The sequence below is a fragment of the Thermobia domestica genome, chromosome 6 (genome assembly GCF_964235325.1).
Source record: "Thermobia domestica chromosome 6, izTheDome1.hap1.1, whole genome shotgun sequence".
In the NCBI taxonomy this organism is placed as follows: domain Eukaryota; kingdom Metazoa; phylum Arthropoda; class Insecta; order Zygentoma; family Lepismatidae; genus Thermobia; species Thermobia domestica.
This window is the reverse complement of record NC_137459.1, coordinates 135,524,969-135,548,418: the sequence shown is the minus strand read 5'-3', so window position 1 is coordinate 135,548,418 and position 23,450 is coordinate 135,524,969. Positions and strand designations below refer to the sequence as shown.

Genomic DNA, 23,450 nt, shown 5'->3' with positions numbered 1-23,450 from the left:
TGGCGCTAGCTGGGATCGAACCAAGGACCCCATGCACCAGAGGTGAACGCTCTATCACTGAGCTACCGCGGCTCTTATTGCGAAAGATTCATGGAATAAGAGTGTAGGAGAAACGGGAACACGCCGATAAACTCACGGACGTAATGTTGTCCACAACAAATTTTCGTGATCTGAGATCGAACGAGAGACTCGCTCCAAAAACCAGCCCTCTATCATGACACTGAGCCACTGTGGTTTCACTTTGGAACTATGACTCTGATAGATGTATTGGTCAAGTAAATATGTGTGATAAACCAATGTGCAAAAAATGCACTGAAAGTGTGGAATTTGTTATTTTATTCGGCTGGAAATGATAAGTATATATATATATATATATATATATATATATATATATATATATATTGGTCAGTTATTTTCAACTGGTGTACCGTAATTCTCCAGACGTACCAAACAGATTGTCGATGGGTCGCCGTTAAGGTGGTTTTTAAGTACATTTTATTATTGACTGTAACGAAAAAGTGGTCGCATCCCATCACCCGACCGACGTTGTACTTGATTCTTAAGTTTCCCATAATTCACGGTATCGGTGAAGTATTAGGACACTAAAAGTAGACGAGGACCGCGAATGGAACACGCCTATGAAACTTCAACTAGGAGAACTGAGGAACTAAGAGAGAAATGACAGGTTATATATGTAATAGAGAAGGTAAGCATGGCGTACAATAAGAAGTTCAGTAGTGCGTTAGTTCAGAAATGTAAACATACCAAGAGATTCAACAATTTTTTTTTAAATGAGAAGATATAAATTAAACTTGTGGGTTGTTTGTAAAGTGCAACACATTCTTAATAATTTCTACACTTACAAAAGATGAACTTCTATCCAACAAACATATTTCAATATTTTTCTTAAATGATAAATCATACACTTAAAGAATGTATGCATCGAAGGTACAGTTCTTCCGCAAGTTCATAATAAACTGAGACAAAGTTAGATCAATCAAACATGTTTATATCTGAGTGTTTCGAATCCTAACAATGCTGTTTTAAATTGATCTATATACTATGATTGTTGATCGTTGAAAATGTACTTGATTGCTGTTTATTTTCCTTATTCAGCTTTCGGTAAAACACCCCAGAAATTTTCTAGTTTCTTAGGAAGTATTTATTGTGATGTCCCACACCACATCTAATTACGCATTAATGGAATATACGACTAAAAATAATACAATTTCCTTCTATCCAGGTAGTTGGTGAGTATTTCAATTTATATGCCCGTAGCCAAATTCCCTGTATAAAAACTGTTGCGTAAGTATTCCAGGATTCTGAAACATGTATTTTTAAATTGGGCACATATTAGTTTCTAAGTAAAGTCTTGACCTGACTACAGTAGGTTCCATAGTTTTGGAGCCATGGACCCTTAAAGTTCATTTTTTTTTCATGTTTCCGGCAGCCTACTCCGAAAGGAAGCATCTGTGCGCCCAGGTTGGTCTATACTTTTTGTCTTATCTTGGTGTCAGGAATCACCTCCCAAACGTTGTCGTTGTTGTTTTGAAACACCCTGTATAATATATATATATATATATATATATATATATAGAGAGAGAGAGAGAGAGAGAGAGATTTATTTCTAAACATAAAGATGCCAGTACGCTGGACCTCAGGTTCATAATTATTAAAAAGTTGCATATCTTTCAGGGTATTATTATTATTATTATTATTATTATTATTATTATTATTATTAACAATAATAATAATGTTCACCAAAATATCACTATAGAGAGAGAGAGAGAGAGAGAGAGGAAGAGAGAGAGAGAAGGGAGAGATGCTTAAAAGTTGTCTGATTCTTACACCTTAATTTTATAATACAATAAACGTAATGACTATTTTTTTTTTTTTTTTTTTTTTGGTAAATGGGCGAAAGTAAGCTGCTATTGCTTGTTTTCAAAAGGCATCAAGAGTTCCACAAATACTTAATTTAAATAACAACACACATACGGTACATTGTTCTCATAATGTTCTTCAGAATACTAATCATGCTAGCAAAATGTTCTACAAACCTATACTAAATTAATGAATAAACTTTGCGAAAAAATCTTGGGGATGTTTTCACGTAATCCTCTTCCTAATAATAAATAAAAACAATCAACTGGATACTTTAAAATAAGGACTGAGCAAAGGCTCCTCTGAGGAGAAAGTAAAGAGCTGGAACTCCAAGAGAATGTTTGTACTGGCTTTCAGTTGAGTCGAACTTCAGTGAGAGACAATATTTGTTGGGATTATTTCCTTGTGGTAGGTCAGTCTTTAAAAAAAGGAAAAAAATAAAAAAAATCTGGTTGGTTCAGAGCCTTTACGATTTATTACCGTGCGAAAATGGAATGAACAAAAAAAAGGGCTAGAAAGTGCCCGCGAGCGGACAGAGGGGCCCAAATATTTCTAGTTCCAGAATACAATTAACTGACTTCAAGAAGAAACAAAGATTCGCAACTGTTTCTCTGGAAAGTAAACAGGAAAAGGAAGACAATAAAAACTAATTTTCAATAAAACTATATATTTACTAGTTCATATTTTTGAAGTTTCGCGTCAGCTCCCTTTTAAGACAGAAGAGGAAATATTCTGTTTCTATTAAAAGGTGCCGGTACGCCGTAAAGTCAATCCATTCTAAGTGATCCAGCATGTGCCACTCAACCATCTCAAAAAAAATAATTTTTTCATGAATGTTTATACTATATCAGGGTACTTCAAAACCACAATTAATAATTTTTACATCTCGTAGCGACGCAGCTTCTGCTGCTATTTTGCGTTTTCTCAATTTCAGGCGTTTGCGTCGTTTTAAATATCTCAACATGTCTTTGACCTAGCAAATTGAAAATTGTTGGGTGTGTCCAACTTGTGCAGAGTTAAAACTTAGTCCTCTTAACATTTTTGCTTAAAACCACTTGAAAGAGATGAAATCAGGGCCTACAGTAGCAACACTTTTGGGCATTGAAGACATGTTTGGGAAGAGGAAACAACTGACCTAGAGGTCTGAATTTGTGCGTGCATGTAGTCTGAGGTCATAAGTTCATACTCAAAAATTTGCAGACCTCTAGCTGCTTCCAAAGGCCTGAAAAGAAATCGTAAAGTTGGGGAATTATGCCAATTTGGCATATTTCACTCTCCAATATCTCCAAAGGTTCTGGATTAAAAAAAAAAAAAAAAAATCTGAAATTTTGGTAATGGTTACTCCTTTAGCATACCATAACACACAACAAAGCGCGTTTTGTGTTTTTGAGCAGAAAAGGTTTTTGAGGTGTTTTGTTCACAAATTCAAGTGGAAATTCGTCGTTGTGAAGTAAAATAAAGTAGGATGAATGGCTAGTCCAGTTAAGGCTCTCAAGCTCCTTTACTTTCCTCTAGTTGTGACTCACTACAGGCCCGTATCCAGGGGGGTCTAGGGGACCGGGCCCCCCTAAATTTTTAATGGCCCATCCTAAAATTTCCACGGTAGGATTAAAAGTGAACTGTAATATGGTGTTTCGATCGCTCACCCCCTAAATTTTTGGGCTCGCTACGGGCCTGTCTCACTGTCATGACTACAGCAGCACTGGTGAAGACTGTCGCTATCAGTAGAAGGCGAGAAAAGTCAAATGCATACTTGGCAAGAAAAGGTCCGTAAGTACTCATTTCTCTTGCTGCTTGCTATTTGAATGATATTCAATTTTGTTTCTTGTTGTTTTAGCTGTCAACTCATGCAGGAGACTGTTATCCTTTCGTTAAATTTACATTCCCCAGTCTGTGTTTACAGTGAGTGAGTCTTCACTGACTGGGGAATGTAGATCAAACGAAAGGACAACAGTCTCCTGTAGGGATGCGCATGAGACAAGATTTGTGGCTTTCTCGTCTCGAAAATGAGCTGTAAAAGTGATGTCTCAACTCGAAAACTATATATATTTCTCTATTGGAAGAGCCGCGTCTCGACTCGAATTTTGTGAGGAAAATCCTATCTCGACTCGTCTCGTGGCCATCCCTAGTCTCCTGCATGAATCGACAGTTAAAAACAATCATAATCATCTTGGAATATCATTGATATAGCAAACAACAATGAGTACTTCCGGACATTTTGCCAAGTGTGCATTTTGAGTTTTCTCGCCTTCTGCTGAAGCGGCATTTTTCACTGCTGCTGTCGGTGATAAGACAGTGAGTCACAACTAGAGGAATGAGCTTGAGAGCCTTCACTGGACTAGCCACTCATCCTGCTTTATTTTACTTCACAACAACGAATTTCCACTTGAATTTGTGAACAAAACATCTCCTAGAATGACGTCATTCCTTAATACTTTGACCTTCTGCTCAAAAACACAAAACGCGCTTTGTTGTGTATTATGGTATGCTAAAGGAGTAACTATTACCAACATTTCAGATTTTTTTTTTATCCAGGCCCATTGGAGATATTGGACAGTGAAATATTCCAAATTGGCATAATTCCCCAACTTTATGATATTTTTTCACGCCTTTGGGAGCAGCAACAGGTCTGCAAATTTTTGTGTATAAACATATGACCCAGACTATATGCACAAATAAATTCAGACCTCTACGTCAGTTGCTTCCTCTTCCCAAACACGTCTTCAATGTCTAAAAATGTTGCTATTGTAGGCCCTGATTTCCTCTCTTTCAAGTGGTTTTAAGCAAAAATGTTAAGAGGACAAAGTTTCAGCTCTGCACAAGTTGGACACGTCCAGCAACTTTCAATTTGCTAAGACAAATACATGTTGAGATATTCAAAACGACGTAAACGCTTGAAATTGAGAAAACGCAAAATGGCGGCAGAAGTAGATGTGGGAAAACTAGTCGTCACTCATAAATATTCATGAGGGGCGATAATTTTGATATTGTAAGAGTTCTTAATGCACGGGTGGTTGATAATTTGATTAATTGATACACCTCTGCATATTAATGATCTTGTACATGACACAGAAGAAATACGATAATATATGCAGTTGCGGACGGATGTTGTATATGGGAAAGAGAACATGGCGTATAATAAATGCTTTCCGTTCTTAGAATGGTTAAGAAATGTTAATTTGACAAGCAAAATATAAAAAAGGACCTTTAGGAAATAAAATATGCAGAGTACACACGTATTAGAAGGTAATATATTGTTTGTTTCATTTATATGCATGACATGTAACACGGCAGAGGATGTTGCTCGTTGAAATGGGTGAAAGAAAATGCTGGAAGTTTCCAGATTTTCTCAAGGGTATTAGACTTATATAAATACTCATTCATTTGCATGATTCGTACAACGTATAAGAGATAAGAAGCGCAAGTATAATGTTGGAAGAAGAAAATTGACACGTAGAAGGCTCTGGAAGAGAAAATTATTGGTAGGTACTAACTTTGTAGTATTCTTGTTTTATACTTGTTCATTTTTATATGAGAAGGGACATTGGAAATGAAATACATGTAAAACGTATTGTAATTGTCGGGAGTATAAGCGGACGGAAGTGTTTGTCTTTTACAGGGAATTGATTGCAGATTTTCCGGCATTGAATACCATATGACTCGGTGTACTTTTATGGAATTATAACTTGACTAAGATATAGTGTAATGTAATACGCAGGGTAGATCGAATCAACATTCCTCATTGCACCGGGACTCGAACTAGGATTTTCCCAGGTGAAGAACCGTACGCTAAACCTTTTGCTTGTAGTGCGGAGTTTTTACTTATAAATAATATAAACGTTACTGCGTATGAACAAACTTATACTGAACAGGAAGTCAGCAGAATCAGCGCCGGGAATCGAACCAGGGCTCTTTCACGTGGAAAACCGTACGAAAAACCTTTTGCTTAGCAGCTGTTGTTACTTATATGTAGCTATGAATTGTGTAAGACGTATAACTGGTATTTATAAAGTGCATGTTAAGAAGGAAGTTATATTGGATAGGGCTCCATGACACTACCGGGACTCGAACCAAGATTTTCCTACGTGGAAAACCGTACGCTAATCCTTTTTTATGATTTCACTGTGGACTTTTCACTTATAAATGGTATAAATTTTACTATGTAAGAACAAACTTATATTGGATAGGTAGTTAGCAGAATCCGCACCGGGAATCGAACCATGGCTCAATCACATGCAAAGCCAATATGGTTGGGAACGTTAGTGTTACTTTTAAGTATTATATTTTTATGTTTTTGTAATTTGAAAAGTCGTAATACGGTAACTAATTGCAGTTGTTTTCTGTTCTAGGCGCTGAAGCAAATAGAAAGTGATAGAAGCGACAAAAATCAGAGAGCGACAGAAGACGTGGATTTGAATTGAATCATTAATTAAACAAGAGATAAACTAACATTCGGTATTATTATTATTATTATTGTAAACTTGTGTGTTCCGTTTTATAAACGCTGGTGTAACAATGAGGTTATATGGGGGACAGAAAATTTCACGTGACCGCAGATCGAAATTAAGGATTTTTCATGCCGAAAGCTAATGCAATAAAAATAGATCCGATATTGTTTGAACGTGTTACCCAGCATGAAATGTAGTAGTGATTAAAACAAAAAGTAGAAAGGGAAACTTTATATTTTGTAATTGTAATTGGAATACAGGAATTGGAATTCTCAATTTGTTTTATTGTTCTTTCTAGGTGATGAAGGAAATAAAATAATAGAAACACTGGAGAATAAAGTTTATTTTCGTGAATTGTTTGCTTTTGAAATATAGCAGTGCTTTCTAGGGTAAAGGAGTTATAGATTGGTTTTAAAACATGGATTTACTGAAACCTTTGGATCTTAGTACAAGAGGTGAAAGTGATTTTACAGAATCGTCATCTTGGCCGAGGACAGTTTTCAATATTGCTGGAAGTGATCCCGCAGCTTCCGCCACTGGAAACAGAAGTTACCCGGGCCAACTCCGATATATTGATGTCTTTATCGGGGACATCCCAACAGGTGGTGAGCCCGCAACCTCCACCACTGGAAAATGTTTTTCCGTTACTTGATGTCGATCATGAAATAGAAGAATATCCCCCTACACCTTTATCAACAGTGAGTAATTCCTCGGTGCAGAATTGGGAGTTGGATGAACTTTTCAATTTACCATGTGAGTGTACTGTAGAACGAACATCATTGGATTGTATAAAAGATTATAATATACTGGAAACCAGACGATATATGTATTTCTTTCCCTTGTGGGTTCGGAGACGACAGTCAATGGACGCATGATTGCTTGGTGTTGGATACGTAATCTCTTGAACGGAAAGCTATAGATGCCGTAACAAAATATGAGGTTTGTGAAGAATTATTATTAATTTACAGAAAAAGGATAGACAGCCTTTTGCGATGATATGGAACTTCATTGAGCGTTTCCGAGATCTTGCGTGGACTTTGAATATAGGCCGAGCCTAGTTAAAATTTTGCTAGAGAAAGATTATGGGAAATACGTGGATATATGGTATAAAAATGTACAAGAAAAATGTACGAAAGTACGTTAAAAATAAACTTAGTATGAGTAAAAGATTTTTTTATCTTGAATTAGTTTGTACATACATTATGTGTAGAAGATATTGCCAATAACAATAATAAGACAATTTTTATATTTTACAATTATAGATTTATGTATTTTATTTTAATGGAATATAAGTTCACGAAGTATATTTGGAAAATAATAGAATATACGTGGTGATATATTAACGAATTGTTTCTTGGAAAAGATTTATTTTGTATCGCCTTGAAACACATTATTAAACAGGAAATTCGAATAAAATATTATTTGATTTGTAATATAAGACGGAGAATGCATAGAACACTTTATTAAATGTACGGAAAAAATGTGTTTTATACATGCGCAGAAGCTTCTATTGTAGGTATATAAATAGATGTATCACACTTGAAAATTAATGTATTTGATTTGTTTTTTGTTGAAGAGCAGAAAAATGACTAGCAGGGAGATTGTTTCACCTAGAGAAAAAGAAATTCAACGTAAAAACGAAAAACCTATAGTGTTAATTCACCCGTCTGACCCCGATTTGCCAGAAGAATTAAATGATAAAGTGAGAATTATATATCCATCACAAGAAATAGAAGTGTATTATTTCAGACGCTATAATAGATATAATGATGAAATACTCCCAGAAAGTGATGACAGTCTTTTAAATATTAACTTTTTTAAAGTGGAAGCTAATGAGTGCGAGTGTATTAGTGAAAGTATTAGTGATACATGTGTTATACAATTATTTAATGAGTACACACCAAATTCAGTATTATTATGTGAAGCATGTTCTGAACATAATGAAAATGAAAAAGAACAACTGTTTGCTCCAGTATGATTACAAATTATTACAAAAGGTGTGGACAATCCTAATTAAACGTGAAATGAGAGATAAAATCTATAAATGTTATTTAAAGAAGCATTTTAAAGGTTGTAATATTAAGAACACTTATACTCTGGAGAAAAATTTAATCTGGTATATGAGTACATTACAGAGTGTGACTGTTATATCAAAGAAATAGTAGAAATGTTTTTGGAGAAAGATAAATAATTATTTAACTCTGTAAATGAACACTGAGACACTGTAGCATATGCATTCGATTGTGTATGAATAGAAGAACATATTTTATCCTCAATACTTTGATGTAAGTTGTGAAATTACAAAGGGTTACAGAGAATTGAACTGTCAACTATTATTTATAAACGGATCAATCTGTAGTATTGTAACATTAGGAATTCAATAGGTTACAAACATTGAACTAACACATGCAAATAATAGTTAGAGCTAAAATACTGAAATAATGGCAACTGAATTGTCAGTGAGAGCAATGTACTGTTTTCTTTTAAAAGAGATAAATTGATATTAGGAAATATAATCTTAGTTGTTTGTATGCTATATGAAGGAACTGGTGTTTAAGAAGCAGTGTATTAGAAGAAAAAAAATCGTTTTCAAAGAATATGGTAGGAAACTGAAAGTATTTAATACTTTATTTTAGATTTTTACAGACATTACCAACGTAAGTGAATGATGAACTGTTGTCTATTGAACGGGAGTCACTGAGGTTGATACATCGTGTTTAGGTTATGATATGGAGACTTTAAAACTTTTCTTTAATCATTTACTTTAAATGAAAAACAACATATAACCTTGTATGCAAAATGCACAGATTCAAGGGCGAACCCACGCGAGGGATCCTTTGGACCCGGATCACATTTAAAACTTTATAACCTAACAAACATTTTAACACTTTAAGAAAATTATGGTTGCAATAGGAGAGAAATGTGTGATATACTGTAGAAAAGTTGATGTTATACTACCCTTGTACTCTTTCTTTCCTTATAAAAAGAAGTTAGTGTACTATTTCGCTGAGAATATAGGTGACAATATTGTAAAATTACGTATTTTGTTGAAAGTAGAATAATGCTACTTCAATAATGCTTAAACACAGTGACTGTTAGTGCTGGATCCACCCTTCAAAAATTTCATGGTGTGCAGACCCTTACTTGGTAGGGTAAACTATCCAATAGTCGACCGAATTTGATTACGAAAAACGTAAGTCGGTATTTAGTGTTCTTTCTTTAATTGAATATGTCCAAAAAATGTGTATAGTACTCTGTGCACTCTCTAGAATCATGGGATTAGGTTAGTTTTCAAAAATGTTATTACATTAATTTATTACACTTTTTTATTATAAATGTGACAAATTTTGCTATAGCCGACCACCCAAAATCGAAGTTCGACCACTACGTATACCAGTAGTCGACCAGGATTTCCAAGTTATAAGTTTGTCCTTCTAATCTCAGAAATTGATATAAAAACACATTTATAATTCACAATATTTTAAATAAAAATTGTAGCTACCATTGGATCTAAACCACAACATATTTTTAAATAAATACAGGCCTATTCGACAATTTTGTGCAAATTATATCTGAAAGTGCGAAGATAGGCTATTTTTAAAGTTGAACAAGAAACTAACGTAACATATTATAAATATAGTTTATAACAGCAACTAATGACTTCTCTATAGAATAGTTATAGCCTAAATTAATAATAGAAATAGATATAAATAGTCATTTCGAAGGACATTGACTCAGAAGAAAATCCTCATCGCTGCTGTCGCTATCTTCGCATTGATAGAAATAGCTTGAGCATTGGAAATCTTCATACTCTTCTGCAGTATGTGCTTCCAAATCAGGAAGAACGCTCTGTAAATTTGGGAATGCATGGAAGATGGGTTTTGCACAAACAGTCTGCACAAGTTACACATTCGGGCTGTAATTTATTGCTTTCGTCGATATTTCCTTTGCATTGACTGCAAATTTTATGTTTAATTGTAGCACGTTCCACTGATTCAGGAATACAATAATAATGCTCAGGGATATCAAAAGCACTGTTTTCGGATGGGTTCGATGTTTCTTGCTCATGATTGACACTATCAGGAATCCTTTTCCGGTTCTCAGAACTTGATATCCCTTTGTGTACTTTCTTTCTATTGCCAGAACGCTTGTTGTTTCCTTTCGCTGAAAACTTCTCAAGGCAAGCCCCTTGTCGATTTTCTTTTTCTTCTAACTTCCTTCGTTTCATTTCTTCCTTTCCCTCATAATAATTTTTCCATTCTACTGAAGATATGGCAAATTGAATTTTGTTCGAAGATCTCGATCTAGTTCCCCGGCAACGTGTTTTCTCAGAGTCTACCTTTGTTGGCCACCACAAATGCTGCTCAAAATTTTCCAATGAAGCTTGATTACTTCCACATTCGGGAGGAACATCTTGCCCACTGCTGAGAGGAGAATCATTAAATGTCAATGGACTAGTGCTTGTATGCCTAACATCAACTGTTAAAGCCTTTGAGAGTAAGGAACCTTGTTCATTCGAAGTTTCACAGTTGTGTTCAGTTTGTTTCTTTGCTTTCTGCTGTACTTTCAGCCAGAACTGAAATAATATTGTTTCTTCATCACGTACACTTGATTCGCCCTGCGATTCTCTCACCATCTCAAATTTGTCCAATGTTTCCAATCCTAGTTCATACTTCATCAGTTCAACAGTATTTCTATATGCCGCAACTGTTGGCTCACAAGCTGATGGGGTTTCACTCGTAGATTGTGGTGGAATTTCACACACACTTACCGCGTGACTGGATTGTGAAGCGTTTGGTGGGACAATGCATTTTGTGTAATCAGCGGCAATTGGGTCAAAGGGAAAGAATCCACACTTTCGAAAGGCATTCCTTATGATTTCAAGGTTGGCACGATTTTGTATAACTTTAGCTAGAAGTGGACAAAAATCTAACTTGATGAAGACCTTATACGAATTTTCGGTTTGCCATTCGTGGACAGCTTTCCGCCAAGCACCCTTTAAACTTCTAAATACACCTACATCTGCCGGTTGTAATATGTGGGTCGCGTTGGGGTACAAGACGTACAGAATAATGCCATTTTCAGTGCACAAGTTACTAGTGTTCAAGTTTAAATGAGTTCTATGTCCGCCAACGAGGAAAAGCACGGGAAACTTTGTATTTCTTCTTTTCAACCAAGGGAGCAAAACGTTAGCAATGTATTCATAGAATGTTTCAGAGTTCATCCATCTACTATCAGATAATCCTAATCCCCATTCTTTTGGTACAGTATTTACCAAATCTTTGGATGGCTTCACATAGGGGAACACTACCATAGTTGACAAAATGCTTCCTACAGCATTGAATCCAGGTAGAACTGTAATTGTATCCTTTTCTGTTCCAGAAGCCACTTCATATAAGTTTTTCCAACCTTTGGGTCCCAAAATTACCCCAGTTTGAGGACATAGATGAAAGTTTGTCTCATCAGCATTTAGAATTCTTTCTGAATCTTCCAGCAAATCATGACAATTAACGCTAGTTAGGTACTCCTTCAGTTCCTGAAACCAAGATCTGATTGCAGTCTCTGTAACACACGCATGTACTTTAGATACTGTTACCGCTGTCCTTTCAGTCACTTCTGGGTGCCTTCTCAAAAATGAATGATACCATGCAGGACCAGGTCTTCCATTCCTCAACGGCGAGACTGGATATGACTTCAGCTTCTTGGCAAAAAAATAAACAAATTAATGAATTAATCGAACAAGTTGCTTCATAGTGTGAATGAAGCTCATTCTCCCTCTTAGCAAGTCAAATAATGGATCAATATTCTGCAAGGAGAGAACACTCAACATTCTTCAGCATCTAAATCAAAGGCATGAGATCCAAGTCTGAATAGAATATTCAAAACTACAATATCAAATATTGGCACGCAATAGGTATTTACAGATATCCAATACTAATCTATCTCTCTCTGTCTGTCTGTTTCTAATTCAATTTTCTTCATGTGCTTTTTCAAAGTTCTTCAAATTCATTTTATTTCATTTTCTTATCACAAATATTACTCTTCTCTAAAGTCGACCACTTTGTTTCCAGTACTCGACCTCCCCGGTCGCCTACTGCTTCCGTTGCTTTAAATTTATTCTTTTGTGATCTAAAGAGCATATTAACTTCAAAACTTTCAAGACATATACTTTGTTAATTAATTTCTTACGAATTTTCAAAATGGTATTAGTCGACCACCCTGGTCGACTATAGAAATTGACCGTTTGAAAGAATGCAGTAGTCGACCTCCCCCATTCTTTGTCCCAAAAGAAACAAATTTTATTATATTCGAGTATTAAACTAAAGAACTAACCCAACACAAGCTTTTTGAATATTAAAACCTGAATTAGTAACGGCCATGATTGTATAAACACATTTTTCCTACCCGTTGTCAGTATTCCAAAAAAATATGATACTTCTGTGTTTCTTCCGTCTCCTGCTATAGACCTAAACACTTTGGCGCGATTCAGGCTAACCGTGTCAAACAAAACAATACAAGTTTGCAGTGATACCAGACAATGTTTAAAGTTTTCAATAAGACATTCCTTGGAATTCACAATGGAATAGATTTAATCTTAACTATGTATTTTTTCCAAGTGGTCGACTACTAACCTAGGTCGACTATAGCCGGTTCCACCCTATGTGTGTTTAAAAAGAATACATATTAGAAAGCTCAATAATTTGAGATAAAGGATAAAATGTTTATAAAATGCATTGGAGTATAAGAGAAACACTTCTTATTAAAATGATAACGTGAAATACTTATTCCATTTTGTTAGTAAAATGACAAGATTGTACTGTTGTGAATAATTACCTTGGACTTAAAAATCAAACACAACCCTTTTGTTAGGCAACCAGTAGAAAACCTACGTATAACGAATTGACACACTGCAGACGCTTTACTTTTTTAATCCTGACAATAACCAAGGTATGGTAACCTCTTGAAGACTTGTAGACCAAGAGTGAGGTTTACTTTTTTAATCCTGACAATAACCCAAGGTATGGTAACCTCTTGAAGACTTGTAGACCAACAGTGAGGTATAGTCGGATATGGGAAAAAGATTCACGCTTATAGCAGAATGATGTAGTATGTGCAAAAGCAGGAGAGCTCGGTGACTCAGTGGAAGAACGACAATCTTTGATGTTCGTGATTCAAAACCAACCAAGTGAACTTTGTGGTGGACAACATCTTTCTTATCCTGGTACTTCCATTTCCTACTACATTCATTCATTGGCTTAATTAGCCTTTCCCTTAACCCAAAGGACTTCCTTCAGACTAAGGAAGCTACCATGTTTCATAATATACAGTATAACAGGCACGATTATCGTTGTATATAATAAAACCTCAACTTCCTCGACAGAATTTTACAACGACAAAAGATTTTGAATTGAATAATAATACGATTTTCATGCTTTTAGTTAACATTTAACTTCTTCCCAAATATAGTTTCGGTAGATTTTATCGAAAGTATTATTTCATATTAAACGTATTCACTTTATCGAAAGTATTATTTGATATTTTATAGCATTTTATAATTGTACAATTACGATTTGACGAATTCTCATGTACTTATTAGTAAACTCGTGTCCCTGCAAGCGTTTTAATAAGATGTGACTGTCGAAATAAAATTCTATCTTTGAAACAGGTATATTTATTTTTTCAAAGGATTGAATTAGTTTTAGTTGTATATAAAGCATTTTAATTTGATCTTTCTTTCTCTTGTAATAGAATCATTACGAGGCTATGATTATACCTTACAATTATTATTAAATAATGATTCAGGGAGGAAATGTGAGAATCCTGAGAAAACTTGCTTACATGCGGTGTGCCAACCGTAATAACCGCTTGGCCGGCTAAGATCGAATCATGGACCCATCACGCGCCAGAGGTGAACGATTTTGAAGGCAATGAAGAATATTTTGTAATCCCACAGTAATATCAATAACTGTTTGAGATTCTTAGTATATTATGTGATACACAAGTTACATGAATTTTATTTTGTTTTTTCGGACTAATTTTTAAGAGGATCAGAAGGATAGATTTCAAGAATTACCTATGGTCCACGGACCACAGTTTTAATATTACAGCTTTATACTCTTGCATTCAAAATTATAAGGCCATTAGGTGGGTGTATAAGACTCTTGTAATAAATGTTTTCGCTGTCTTCTACCGTGGAACCTTTTTTAAAATTTAATGTACAACTTTAAACATAACGAAGAAAATAAGAACATGCTGCGGTGAAATAAACTTGAAAACTCCCATCGTGCAAAAGAATTAAGAAAAGCAGCCTGTTTTCAAGCTGAGACTATACGTGGTTGAGATTGACCCCCAACTATAACGATTATTTTTCTCAGATGATGAGTTGGTATGCTTATGCCAGTAGCTAAAACTGGAAAAGTGAACCAGGTAGTGTTTGTAAAATGGTATTAGTGTTCAATCTCAGAACATGTGCAATTGTGATGGACAATTCTATGGGGGTGGTGGTGGACAACACCACTTGCACGAAATATAAGATCACATAACTAACTTTCCTGCCTAGAACTATTTGTTGGTATCAAAATTAGCGATACATGAACTTTCAAAAGACGAAGTGTTTCTTTATCTGGACTGTTAATGCGTATTTGAAATTTTATCGCAACAAGGATTCAACTTAAACTTTAATAAACGAAGGAACTATCAAGTTGCATTATAGGAGGGCGATACAGGTGTGTATGAAACGTTTATATATTGATTCTTTGAACACGATTTGTGTGCGAGTAATTCAATTTTACGTAACTTTTAATATTAGAAATTATCTTATACGACCATTCAATTTTTATTTTTTCTTATGCATAATCACTTTCATCATTTGACCATTGTAATGTTAGTAGAAAAAAATGCTTTATTTAACAATATGAGCACGAAACCTACGAGAAATATATTAGACAACATTCTTAATTATCACTACGGAATACTTCTTTGAACGGAAACAGTTTAGTCCGTTGGTAGAGTGCACCCATCTGGCACGAGGATCCCTAGTTCAATCCCAGACCAAAACAATTTGTGATGGACAACAAACTGTGGATTTTCTCAGGGTTCTCCATTTCCTCCCACTTTCCTTCATTTTCAACATTTTACAATCATTCACCTTTCAACATTGCCTACTCGTAAAGTGTCTCGAGTAGATAAGTATACAAGACTCATGCCAGAATATGTGTTTTCGCTTTGCCCTCAAGACAGAAAAAACAGTAACTCATAAGTTTGTTCTTACATAGTAAAATTTATACCATTTATAAGTGAAAAGTCTACAGTGAAAGCATAAAAAAAGGATTAGCGTACGGTAGGAAAATCCTGGTTCGAGTCCCGGTAGTGTCATGCCTCCCTATCCAATATAACTTCCTTAACATATACTTTATAAATACCAGTTATACGTCTTACACAATTCATAACTACATATAAGTAACAACAGCTGCTAAGCAAAAGGTTTATCGTACGGTTTACCAATTGGGAGAGCCCTGGTTCGATTCCCGGCGCGGATTCTGCTGACTTCCTGTTCAGTATAAGTTTGTTCATATGCAGTAACGTTTATAACATTTATAAGTAAAAACTCCGCACTACAAGCAAAAGGTTTAGCGTACAGTTCTCCACCTGGGAAAATCCTAGTTCTGTTTATGTTCTTTTTTCCATATACTACATCCGTCCGCAACTGCATATATTATCGTATTTCTTCTGTGTCATTTACAAGATCATTAATATGCGGAGGAAGGTGTATCAATTATTCAAACTGTCGACCACCCGTGCATTAAAAACTCTTACAATATCAAAATTATCGCCCCTCATGAATATTTATGAGTGAGGACTAGTTTTCCCACATCTACTGGCAGAAACTGCGTCGCTACGATATGTTTTTAAAAATGGTTGTAGTTTTGAGAACCCTGATATAGTGTAAACATTCATGAAAAACTTAGAATTTTTTGATAAGGTCGAGCGGCAATTTTTTTCTCGATTACTTGGCATGGATTGACCCTGTACCATTACTACCTTCTAAAATAAACACTTCCAACAATACACTACAGAAAAGTGAGAAAAGTATTTTTCAGTTGAACACCTACTTTTTTTTAGTAAACATTTCCCTCTACATATTACAAAAACAGGGCTCATAGTAATCTGGTCTCTTGTAAATAGTTGAAAAGTGACCAAAAGTACACGAAAATGTGACCAAAATCTCATCATGCCCCTTTTTTCCTTTGTCAATTTCTCCGTCACCTCTCTCTTTGTTGTCTTGTTTCATCTTTTCTTCTCTACTTCTTCTCTTTGAGCTTCCTCCTTTCTTAGGTTTTCTAAGTATGCTTTGTAGTTACGGTAAGCAGACTTAGCAGATGTAAAAAGCTTCTGAGTAAGTGGAATCAGTTCTGGCCTATTTCTGAATTTCTTCATCCCAGACATTATATTTAACTTAGCATTGAGAGTTCTCAAAGCCATGAAATATTCAAATTCATCACCTACTCTTAAGAACAAACAAGAAGAATAACATATGATGAACCACACAAACACACACACGCAACGTTGTGCGGAGCGTTAACTATTACGAGAGACAACTAAATGATTATTATGATAGAAGAAAGAATAGACAAAGAAGGGTTCTCAACCCCGCCTTGAGAGCTTAATCATCCACCAACCATCCACTGTGCTTTTGAAAGAATAAAAGCTGAAGTGAGAATAAAGCTGACTGTTTCACATGCGGCAGCAAGTACTGAAGCTTTCAAAAGAGAAATGAGTAACAAGTTTCTGCCTTTTTTCATTTATTCTTAATATTTTTCTTAGAAAACTGCCAATGCAAAACATAAATCACACGAGAAGGTCACTTTACCTCCCAAAAAAGTAACTTTTAGTGACAAATTTGAAAACAAATTAACTTTTAGTGACCAATTTGAAAAAAAGTAACTTTTAGTTAAAAAAAAGTGACTCGCTATGAGCCCTGCAAATATAAAACTACATAGTATATTATTATGTGAAATTAACGTAGCAATAAAATGCGTAGAATTATCTTTGGCTCAAGGAAATCAATATCCCAACTTCAAGGAGTTTACTGTATCAAAATAAAAATAAAATGAAATCTTTAATGTCTCACAGTTATGCCCTGAGTCCTAAAGAAGAGGTGTGACATAGGTAAGTGAACGATGATGAAATGTGGTGGGATGAAAAGTGTAAGAGGAAAGAAGAGTGTGACTAGGAAACACACGACACGTATGATTCATCAGAAGCCCAAGTGACCTAAGAACTAGGAGTCTTCGTACAGAAGGCAAGTATTTCATCAGTAAAGATACAATTCTCCCTTTCTTTTACTTGAGCTTAGTTCCAAAATATTTGTTTTACATTATCTTATTTTCTGTAAGATATTCCTCCTATCTACCAAAGATTAGAAGGGGAGATGTTTCTATCGCAAACTTTCATTAAGATTCTAAGAATAATATGAAATTTAAGTTTACTTACCAAAGAAATCCAATCAAATGTCATAGTTTTCCTGAAAAAAAATAAGATTATTAGTTACCGTGTAGTTTATATGTTCAAATACTTCAAAGATAAACAATACGTTACATGATATTGATCATTTGTCGTATGCAGTACAATTATCTACAAAATTCGAAATGAATACAAACTGAAAAAAAAACTTCAACCGTTGTTTGATGGCTAGTCAGATTTTTTTAGTTCTATAGCTGCCTAACATTGGCAATTTTTGCTATCTATGATACAACCGATGCAAGTGGCCAGCCATCACCAATAATGTTTAGTACTTGTACAAAGTGCTTGCTCAGTATTGGTCAGCGCGATTGAAATGACTATTTACGACTGGTGCGAAGGCACTGTTTGTAAACAACCAAAGAACAGACATCACGCATACAACGTAAGGAACTCCATATATGTTCAGAAAACCGGATGTGGTACCCAGTCAGTTCAGAGGAAGTGTGTAGTTAAACAGGGTTATGCGAAAGCCTATTAAGGAAAACACACAATTCTCAGTGATTTTCATTTACGAGTTCAAATTAGGATATTCTCCACTCCTAACCACGGAAAACATCAACAATGCATTTGAGCCAGAAGCAGTGAATAAATACACTATACGTCGCTGGTTTGTTCAATTTCGCGCCAGTGACCAAGTTTTTATCAATATGACTCAACAGTTTCAGAACAAAGATATCATAATTCAGGAAAACTTTGATGTACGTTGTCAAAGATATTGATACCTTATTCTTGGCTAAGTGAAAACTGAGATCACACTAATGAAGATCATACTTTTGAATATTTTTATACAAAATACATATTTCAACATAATCTTCCAAATATCATCGAATTGTCATCTCAAAAGCATCAATTGCTCGAACACAAATATCGCTGAATAAAGTAGCTAGTCTGTGCAACGATGATCAACTGATTTCTTGTCTCAAAATGTTTCGATGTTCGAAGGACTTTAACTTATTTAAAGAAAAATAGGTACATGCATGTTTTACGTATTTCAGGATCACTTCCATCACCTGCAGAAGCACAGGGTAAGAGATAGTGCGTGTAAAGGACAATATGAAAAAACAAGCATAGACAAAATGTTAGCTGCGCAATTCGAAGTACAATGGTTTCGATTAAAACCAGCAGCTTCTTTCTATACACTAACACATATTCACTAGAGGGCACGGTCCATCGAACTCAACTTTCTCGCTATTACTTCTTAAACTGAAATGAAATCTTTGAGTTTTACGTCCCACGTTTATGCCGGTTAGGCTAAAGGAGACGTGATGATAAGTAATGAATGAAATGGTGGAATGAAGAAAGTGGGAGGAAACGGGAGAACCCCGAGAAAACCCACGCACACGGTGTTTGTCCACCACAAAGTTCACTTGGCGGGGACTGGGATAGAACCCGGGACTCCAAGCACCAGAGGTGAACGCTCTACCACTGAGCCACCGCGGCCCCACTTCTTAAACTGAATCATATTATGCTGCAGTTATTACAGAAGCATTTATTTACGAGAGTCGTTTCGGAGAAAATCGTGAAAAGATAAAAGAAATGAAAAGAATGAAAGAAGACTCATCATCCCCCAGGCCATACTACTATGCATAGAAACCTGAAATTTGTAGAGAATAACCCTCTTGTAGAGAAATTTGTAGAGAATAAGGAAAGCAAGGGATACTCGAAATAAGTATCCTAAGGTTGGTAAAGGGGACCTATATTTATTGCCACGGATAGTGTATCTCACAAATCTCTAAAGTTAGAGATAAAGCTTGATACATGAATTCTTCATTACAAATAAGGAAATGTGTGTTTTAGCGTTTCTGAAAATTCAGCTTCTAAGGGAAACAAGGGACAATTTCGATGATATTGAAATTTCACTTTATTCACAAAGTGCCGAATGTATAGATTCGCTTAAGTTAGAGATGTGAAATTCAGTGCATAATCTCTTAAATAAAAATAATGGAACATATGTTTCAGTCTTTTCAAAAATTCCGCTCCTAAGGGGGGAAAGGGGGAGCCATTTCTATAATATTCAAATTTCCCTTTCATTATTGAGAATCGGTACGGTGGAGTTTCGTGAGCAAGACTAGTTCAGACAAATGAAAGCAAGACTAGTTCAGACAAACTCTCAAACACTGTTTTAGTGTTACATGATATAAAAAAATATAAATTGATAAAGTGGTTGTACACGCATAATGAAGGGTATTTATCAATGTTTAAAGATAAGCAAGTCTTTGCACAATATACTCTATTAATAAACATGGTATAAATGTTGTAATATCACCCTCTTTGTGGATCTCTCGTGACGCGGAAGGATTCTGATAACTTCTAGATGAAATTGAGAAAAAAAAAAAAAAAAAAAAAGGTCATAAATTTTGTACATGAACTGACAAAACAAGAGGAGAAAAGCTTTCCGAGAATTGAGACGAGACAAGACTTTTACAAAATTTACGAAAACGAGACAAAAAGTCTTATTTCTAGTCTCGTTTTGTCTCGTAGGCGACCCTACCTATGCCCACCATATTGAACTCGTACTCCAAACGTTTGGAATAGACTTGACACCGTACATGCAAGTGAATGAAATAATGAAATATTCTCATTATCTATTTTGCAAAGCTTCCACTGTCAAATTCCATGCCTTTAAATTAAGACAAAAATCATATCCGTTTCAAAATTATCTTTCACTTCTTCACGATAAAGGACCCCGCACAGTTCTTATGGAAATTGGATTTCGGTGAAATTGCTTGAAAACGTGATATATATTTAGATATTGTGGTGCTGAGAAAAGTCTCAGTGGCACTGACCGTTTGGCCACTACAGGGACACGTTTTTGAAAACAGCCAAAGATAACGATATTCTGGATGTAGGTGAAAACAACTGAAACTGTGATATGTTGTAGATATTATGATACTGAGAAAAAGTCTCAATAGGCCCAACCGCCAATCACTGACCATTTGGCCATTACGAGGCCATTGTTTTGAAAGCAGCCAAAGATAACGATATTCTGGATTTCGGAGGAAATGACTGAAACAGTGGTAAGTTGTAGATACTGTGATCCTGAGGAAAAGTCTATAAATAGACACAACCACCAATCACTAACAGTTTGGCCACTACAAGGCCATTTTTTAAAGATAGCCAAAGATAACAATATTCCGGATTTCGGTGGAAATGAATGAAAGTGTGATATGTTGTAGATGTGATCCTGAGAAAAAGTGTGAAGCTGTGGCTACCGAGCAACTGTAAGTCAGTTGGTAGACCATTTGTTCGATTCCGGAGGTTTGGTCCGGGCCGGCTATTTTGGCTGGAGATTTCCGGGGTTTTCCTTTTCCCCACAAAGAATATATCGGGATGTTACCTATACCGCTAAAAAAAATGAAATCTTTAAGTTTTACGTCCCATGGTTATGCTCCTATGCCGCTACTCTTCCCATCCCTTTTCCAGGTTGTGTAACCGCTTAGGTACGTCATCCTTCTTACGTGGCCAGCGAAGGTGAAAGTTGCAAATCTGTGCAAGAAAATGTAAATATCAGTTGTTCCTAATATCATAGCTGCCGCAGCTCTCTACTGTCTGTTGTGCAGTGACACTAAGTTGGCATTCTGAAGACAGGTGGGTTCACAATCCTTGCTGTAAACACTGTGATTGATGTTTTTCTTTTTTAGTTATTTTTCACAGACGAATGCCCTGATAGTACTTGAACGACAGGCCTAGTTGTTAACGTTCCTGTCTTGATATTCGGATCAGCTTTCGCCTAGGATTGTTGTACCCTTGACTTGACACGTGCACCCATCACAGTCGCCAAAGAAGTCTAGAAGTACCAACAAAACGTCAGTGTAATCATCATATTTACCTTCAATAAAATCATTTGGTAGTGAAATATACGCATGCTGTATATATGTTTCACAAAACAACCACTGATTCGTGTTAGCACCCATTCGTGACTTTTTCTAAGGATGAGAAGATTTAAACCTTTTCACGGTGTCATGCAATTTCACCAAAATCCCTGAATATCATCATCTTCGGCTGTTATATATATATAAAAAAAATGTGTCCTCCTGGTGACCAAACAGTCAGTGATTGGTGGTTGCGCCAATTGAAACTTTTTCTCAGGATGACAAGATAAACAACATACGACGGTTTCAGTCATTTTCACCGAAAACCAGAATATCGTTATCTTTGCCTGTTTTTATTTATTTTTCTTAAGTGGCCAAACGGTTAGTGATTCGTTGTTGGTCCATTGAGGCTTTTCCTCAGGATCACAATATATCACGTTTTCAAGCAACTCCATCTAAATCCAATTTCCATAAGGATTGTGCGGGGTCCTTTTCCAAAATCCGTGCAATCGAATAGGATATTCGCATTCTGCTAATTAAATGCCCCTCACATATGTGAAAACATGGATAGACATTGCTAAACTCCTTAAAATGGTGTATTTGTGAGAAATGTTTAAAATGATTGTTGCTTTCCTTTGCTTCTATAATATTCCAGCAACAGTATTTTGGTAGTTGCAATTATAAGTTTTCACAATTACATAATTCCAAACAGCGTTGCAAACTTTAACAATATTTATCGTATCTTCGGAATTGGTTTGAGATATAAAATTACAATTATATTATGATTTTTTCGTCTATTGAAAAGGATACGTTCTTAGAGGTGATAATTATCTACACACTTTTCCGAATATCAAACAAGCCGAAGTGAATCGAATTAAGAAGCTCACTGTATGCAGAGCTGACAAACATAGCCTCTGTTGTCCAGCGGAGCCTATCCCTGGCCGAGCTCGGTCACCAAATGTAGCAATTTTTATTCCTTAGACTATGGGCTACTTGCCCACAAAATTTAATTTAGATTCAACCAGTTTTTACAGAAAATAAAGTGCCAAATATAAAATGAGCAGCTGAACATGCCCCTGGCTGAGCCCGACCACGAAATATACTGTGATTTTAATTATGTAGACGATGGGCTACTTGTCCACCAAATTTAGTTCAGATTCGACCAGTAGTTACCGAGAAATAAAGTGCCACATACGTACAAAGCGAGTCTGGCCACCAAATATAGCGATCTTTATTATATGGACAATGGACTACTTGTCTACTGTATTTTGTTTAAATCAGACCAATAGTTATTGAGAAATAAAGTACTCATATAAAGTGAGCCGAGTCTGTCCCTGGCCGAGTCCGGCAACCAAATACAGCAATGATTACACTGATCTGCAAATTTTCAGCTTTCTTCTGTTGTTTTAAAATAAAATGGTGCATCCGAATCGATTTTTTTTCTGCTGATTACGAAAATGACCTTCAAAGTTTTGTATCACGTCAGGTTTGTTCACAAATCACGAAAATGTCAAAATTGAAAAAAAAAAAAAAACAAATTTTTTAATCTGTAGACGCCTGCCAGGGAATTCGTATCTTGACGTTGTCATCCCTGGCGCATCTTCTGATCGTTGCAGAGACATGAACGACCCTTTGTTGGAAAGCTAATAGAACAAGTAATGCAACGAGCTATATTTGGTGCATCTGAGCTCCCATTCGTAGAAGAAGAAATTCGAAATATTTGCAAAAAAAATGTCATTTTTTTAAATTTCGAGCCACGCTGGCAACACTGTTAGTTATTTTACGT

The 23,450-nt window shown here is 35.6% G+C and overlaps 1 protein-coding gene across 1 annotated transcript in view; it reads right to left on the bottom strand.

Annotated features, from left to right (window-relative positions):
- The window catches only part of LOC145688235 (uncharacterized), a 257,031-nt gene that overhangs the window by 169,586 nt on the left and 63,995 nt on the right, over positions 1-23,450 (bottom strand). Inside the window, exon 2 of the mRNA XM_081762150.1 lies at positions 17,823-17,853. The gene's annotated coding sequence lies outside the window, so the exon portion shown is untranslated. The remainder of the gene's footprint in view (positions 1-17,822; positions 17,854-23,450) is intronic.